This window comes from Rattus norvegicus, chromosome X (genome assembly GCF_021556685.1).
Source record: "Rattus norvegicus strain SHRSP/BbbUtx chromosome X, alternate assembly SHRSP_T2T, whole genome shotgun sequence".
Taxonomy (NCBI): Eukaryota; Metazoa; Chordata; class Mammalia; order Rodentia; family Muridae; genus Rattus; species Rattus norvegicus.
In genome coordinates this window covers 94,952,188-94,957,818 of record NC_141554.1, presented here as the reverse complement: position 1 = coordinate 94,957,818, position 5,631 = coordinate 94,952,188, and the positions used below count along the sequence as shown (strand labels likewise).

Here is a 5,631-nt window from a genome sequence, read left to right as displayed (position 1 = left end):
GGGAGTCAAGCTTACTATGTGATCCTGTGACTCTGGGCATGTTAGAGTACCTAGAGGTCGAGCTTCCTCTGGGTGTTGTAGGAATGGGTGAAGAGCTAGTCCCCCAGATCTACTCCAGCTGCTGATTCAAACTGGAAGGAACCCATGTCTTTGGTTGGTTGGGTGGGGGTTCTTGTGTCCCTGGATCCCTGGAGTTACAGTTATTCTGGGTGGTGGGGCAGATGTTATGGCTTCACCTGTGATCCTGTGTATGTTAGAGCACCTAGGGGTCGAGACTGAGAGACCATAGAGTGTGAGCGTGGGGAGAGAGAGAGAGAGAGAGAGATCAGAGAGAACCTGAAACAGGGGCAAACAGTCCTTTAATACTAATCCATGCTCAGTGGAGCCTAGAAGGAATGCTAACATTCCACATGCTACTTCTTGATACTTTTGAGATGAACAAATAAATATAAGTTTATTTTATAGGACTCAACAGAGTGACTGAGAATAGGATTATGAAAGAAGATATATCATTAAACTGCCAAATGCAGTTATAAATATAGGGTCTTTCAGGATAAATTTTGAGCAAGTTAGAGAATCAAGGAAGTTTATGATATAATTTTAAATTAAGGCCTGAGATATGGGGGAAGGAGTTGTACTGACAGAAGTCACAGACTCTGAAGGCTAAAGAATATAAAATTCCTGTCTAATCACATGCTGGGATAGATCACACAGCTATTTTTCCTCTGTTAAGTTGTTAGATCCTAAATTGATAGAATGGTGTCCATCCAATTGGTTAAGGATTCTTCATGGGTCTACAGTTGAGAATGGCGCTCTCTTCCAGAAATATCCATATACACATACACAGAGATAATGTTTTACCAGCTGTGTGAGTATCGCATAACTCTATCAAGTTGACATCATAGATGAATCATTACAGACATTTTCATTGCCCTTAATCACTGGCTGTGAAATAGCTGATAATTAACCATCTAAAAATGGTGTACAAAATCCCTGAGGGCATAAAATGTCTGTTTTTATCTCACTGTTATCTCCTTTGTGACAACACAGCTATTTGGTACACACTATAAATTAAATATTTGTATATTAAATAAAGGCCAAAAAAATGAAAGAATTCTGTCATACTATCAGAGTATCTAAGTTCAAACTTCTCAGACATAAGAGAGAGCACCTTACATTTTTACGTCAATGTTACTTCTGTTTAGGCAGCAACTGTGTCAGAGATAAAATGAGGAAGTCAATATATTTAATCCTTTTCATTCTGGGATGCAAAATATTGTTTGGATTAATGTGGAATTATTCATGAGGCAATTTATATACAAAGTAAGATGAGAACAAGCAGAAGATTTCTATCTTAGGCTTTGATATGATTTTTCAAAGACTGAATATCAATGCTGTTGCAATATAAATGAATTACTATTCAGATTAAAGAATTCATAGAGAACAAAAAATTTCAAAATATACTCAGATTTGTGATAATATCTCTCTTAGTTGTAGGTCAGTCAGTAGAGAATACAGAAAAAGGGGTATCCATATAATAGTTGGCTATTATTTATCTCTATTTATATTTCCTTTATAATTATTTTTATGTTACTATATAACTAACAAACAACACTGTAAATTAACTTTTATTTTAGCCTAGAAAATACTATCCATTATCTTTCTTTTTTGTATAGAGTAAAATAAGCCATGAAAGGAAGCATTAGGTGATTTAGCAAAGGCTAGAAGCTTATCCAGATAAAGAAAACTCCAGGAAGAATTTTGTTCTACAAAGATGTAGTTGTGCAACAATGAAATTGTCAGGATCATCATTGGTATTATCCGTGAAAATAAACATCAGTGAATATATAGCCTCACTAAATTCCAGCTAAAAGTAAAGATATGGAAATGGCTAACATAGAGATGTACATTACACCTGATACATGAAAAATGGGGACAGAAAATTGGACTTCCATTTTATTGAGCAGAAACTGAATTCTATTATAAGCTCATGACAAAAAAGCTATGACATATTTTAAAGGTATACTTAAGATTCTTTTGTAACTGTTTACTTTGTGAGAGTACAATATTTAGAACAACCAAAAATTTGTTGTTCTGTATAGTCTTAAGAAAATTTTAAAACAAGTGAATATGTTGTATTAAACAGTTTCAAATTATATACAATTATGTTTTGTTATTCATATATTTTGTAAACTAATTTTACAAGGCAAGCAATTTAGCATGCCTATTATGCTTATTGCATTAATTATTAAGTAAATGACATGAATTGATTTTTATGAATATACAGTATTCATCCAAATACAGTATACATCTAAATACATAAGAATATGGTAAATCTATCTCCACAGAAAATTTTCAATATATAATACATTATTAATGTTGTACCGGCAACTTATATGATCCCTAGATTTATTCATCCTTCAAAACTGAAATTTTTTACCCCTTTACTTACATCTTCTATACTATCTCAAACTTTAGAAATTACTACTCTTGTATTAATTTTCAACTTGTATTTTTTTTTACTTCAATTGCAAGAAAATTCATATTTATCGTTTGGATTTTTATTATTCTGCCTTTCTTTTAATATGACCCCAATAAGCTTTATCAATGTTTTAGAAATGGCTGACTCTTATTATTATGCAAGGTGAATAGTCTAATGTAATTGTGTTTATGTCTATTGTATATAAAATTTGATAGAATCTCTGTCTCTGAAGATGATATTTGCATTAATTATGAGATGACTTGATTTCTATGATTATATACTACACATCAAAGTACAGATACCTATACCAACTGCTGATGTTTCTTATAGATTTTTACTTAGAATAAAGAATATTGGATCCTCTCTTATTTCTTTATCAGTGTATTGAAAAATTCCACAATCCTGTTCAGAATAAATACTAGCTCCGTAAATTTTGATATAGATTTCCACAAAAAAGAACCCCACTTCTATTTATTCTTGCTGAAATTCGTTATTTCTTATATTTTGAATAATAACAACATTGTCGTGTGAAGTGATTTCTCATTAGCTTTATTTTATACTTTATTTATATTTAAAGTATAAAGTAAGCTTTATACTTTATTGTGTAGCTTTTCCTATAGTCCTTGGCTTTTGATTAAGATATAAACAATATTGGGCATTACTGAGACTGGAGGGAAGAGTGAATAGTTAAACATGCTTATTTATCTTCCCTAAGACCCACATTTTGTTTCTAGCACCTATATTGTGTGTCTCTCATGCACTTAAAATGACAGTTCCAGGGGATCTGATGATCTCATATACATGCCTCAGATACTCAGACATGTGTAGCATAAACAAATAGACATACAAATATACAAATTAAAAATACAATTTTAAATCTTAAAAGAAATAAGAGTTATGGCTTGAATAGGGATCATAGTTTCCAGTAAAAGGATTATAAGACAAAATTGAACAAAATCTTTAAAAAAAACCTGATATTCAGTGATGCGATAGACTATTAAATGAAACATATCCCCCTGCATTATATAATAAATTGAAACCCCAAAGAAACATTCAATCTCTGAAGTTTGTATCTGTAATTAAAATGAGAATACAGTTGCAGTAGGAACGAACCGCACTATCATACTAACAGTGGCTAAAGTCCAAATGAAGAAATTATTAAACAGAAACATTATGTCATTGGACTCCAAGGTGGAGAAATATGAGTGTATTACTTATTTTTCTATCACTGTGATCAAATGCCATTATCAAGTTACCTTATATAAGGAAAAGTTGACTTAGCTTATGGTTCTAGTGTTATAATAGTCTATCACCATGAAGCTGGGAAAGCATGAGAATAAGTATTTATGGACCCACAAGCAGCAACCCATGAGCTTATTTACATATTTTTATTTCTTATTTTATCTAATTGAAGATAGATCTTTTTCATACAATATATTCTCCTTCTGATTTTCCTTCCCACAACTACCCTGTGATCCTTTCTTCCTTTCCATTTGAATCTATACCCTTTCTACATGTTATTAGACAACTAAAGAATAATAATAAAATAATACAAAAATGCAGAATAAAACAAAATAACAAAAAGTGTCAAAGAGAAAGCACATGAAATACATATACACACAGAGACACACTAATTTTGTACACATGGGAATTCCATAAAAGCACAAAACTGAAACTATAAGGCATATGCAAATGACCTGTAAAATCTTCTTTTTTAACATATGCCCTGAAAGACATGTGACTAAGAACCTCCAAAGATGCCATTTTTGTTTGTGTGCTGGTCTTTTCCTGCTGTGCATGGGGCTTTTCCTTGAGAGTGATTTGTATCATCACCAGTCAGACTCCCTTCTAGAAAACTAGTTTTTTAATTGTTGGTGTGTATCAATTAGATATAGATTTTGAGTTAGGGGTGAAACGTTGTGTCTACTTCTCCTTACAGACCTTGGAGCCCATTTGGCCCACACCTATACAGGCCCTGTGCATACTGCCATAGACTCTCTAATTTCATATATTTATCAGTCATACAGTATTAAAAAGGTATTATTGCTTTTGGTGTCCTCAATATTCGCTGGCTCTTAATATCTTTCTGTCTCCTTTCTGCAGCATTTGCTGAGCTCTAAGAGCAGGGATTTGATAGAGACATCTCATTTAGGACTTAGTGTTCCAAAGTCTCTTACTTGGTATATATTTTGTCTGTGGGTTGCTGTATTTATATTTGTTCCTAGGTATTGAAGGTGGGAGCTTCTCTGGTGGTAGTTAAACCAGTCACTGATCTACAAATGTAGTAGGGTGTTATTAAAAGCCATATTAGGGCTATGTTCCTGTAGCAGAACAGTATTTTTCTATTCCCCAAGGTACTTAGACTATCTAGTCTCAGGTTTCTGCCTACCAGGGCAGTGTCAAGATTGGATTTGACCTCATGGGTTAGGATTTAAATCTAATCAAATATTGGTTGGTTGGTCCTACAATTTTTTTTCTGGAAAAACCATTTATTCTTCCCTGTCTTGTATCAATCCTCAAACTTGACCTTGGCTTCCTGCCTGGCCTTGCATTTCAAAGCTGGGTCTCTGAACGCATCCTCATTGACAAGAGCTGGGCCTGAGGTGGCTGTAGTTATAAACTTTCACAAAGGACCTGATCTTGGATCGCTTGGCAATTTTCTTCTTGTCCATGGCAGCTGTCACTTCTCCAGGATATCGGTCAGTTCTAGCCACAAGGGCTCTGAGGTGCCGTCATCAATGTTCTTCACAATGACAGCTTTGCATCCAGATAGCATCTGGCCAGGACCAGCACCACTTTCCCAGATTTCATGAACTTGTCTATTTCGGTGACAGCAAGCAGCCGGCAAGGGCAGGCCCCATGCCCAACAGTAACTGACAAACACAAAACAAACCCGGTAGTATTTTTGAAATGTTTTGGCTGTGAGTTTTGGTTTTGGTTGGTTGGTGGGTTGGTTGGTTGGCTTTTGATTTTTGATCTCATAATGGTTTACTGAACATTTTCTTTTCTTCTCTTCTTTTTTTTTTTTTTTTTTATTAACTTGAGTATTTCTTATATACATTTCGAGTGTTATTCCCTTTCCCGGTTTCCGGGCAAACATCCCCCTCCCCCCTCCCCATCTTATGGGTGTTCCCCTCCCAACCCTCCCC

General features: G+C 34.2%; 1 pseudogene; it reads right to left on the bottom strand.

Annotated features, from left to right (window-relative positions):
- Positions 1-4,991: 4,991 nt before the first annotated feature.
- Positions 4,992-5,299, bottom strand: Rpl27-ps9 (ribosomal protein L27, pseudogene 9; annotated as a pseudogene).
- Positions 5,300-5,631: the final 332 nt, after the last annotated feature.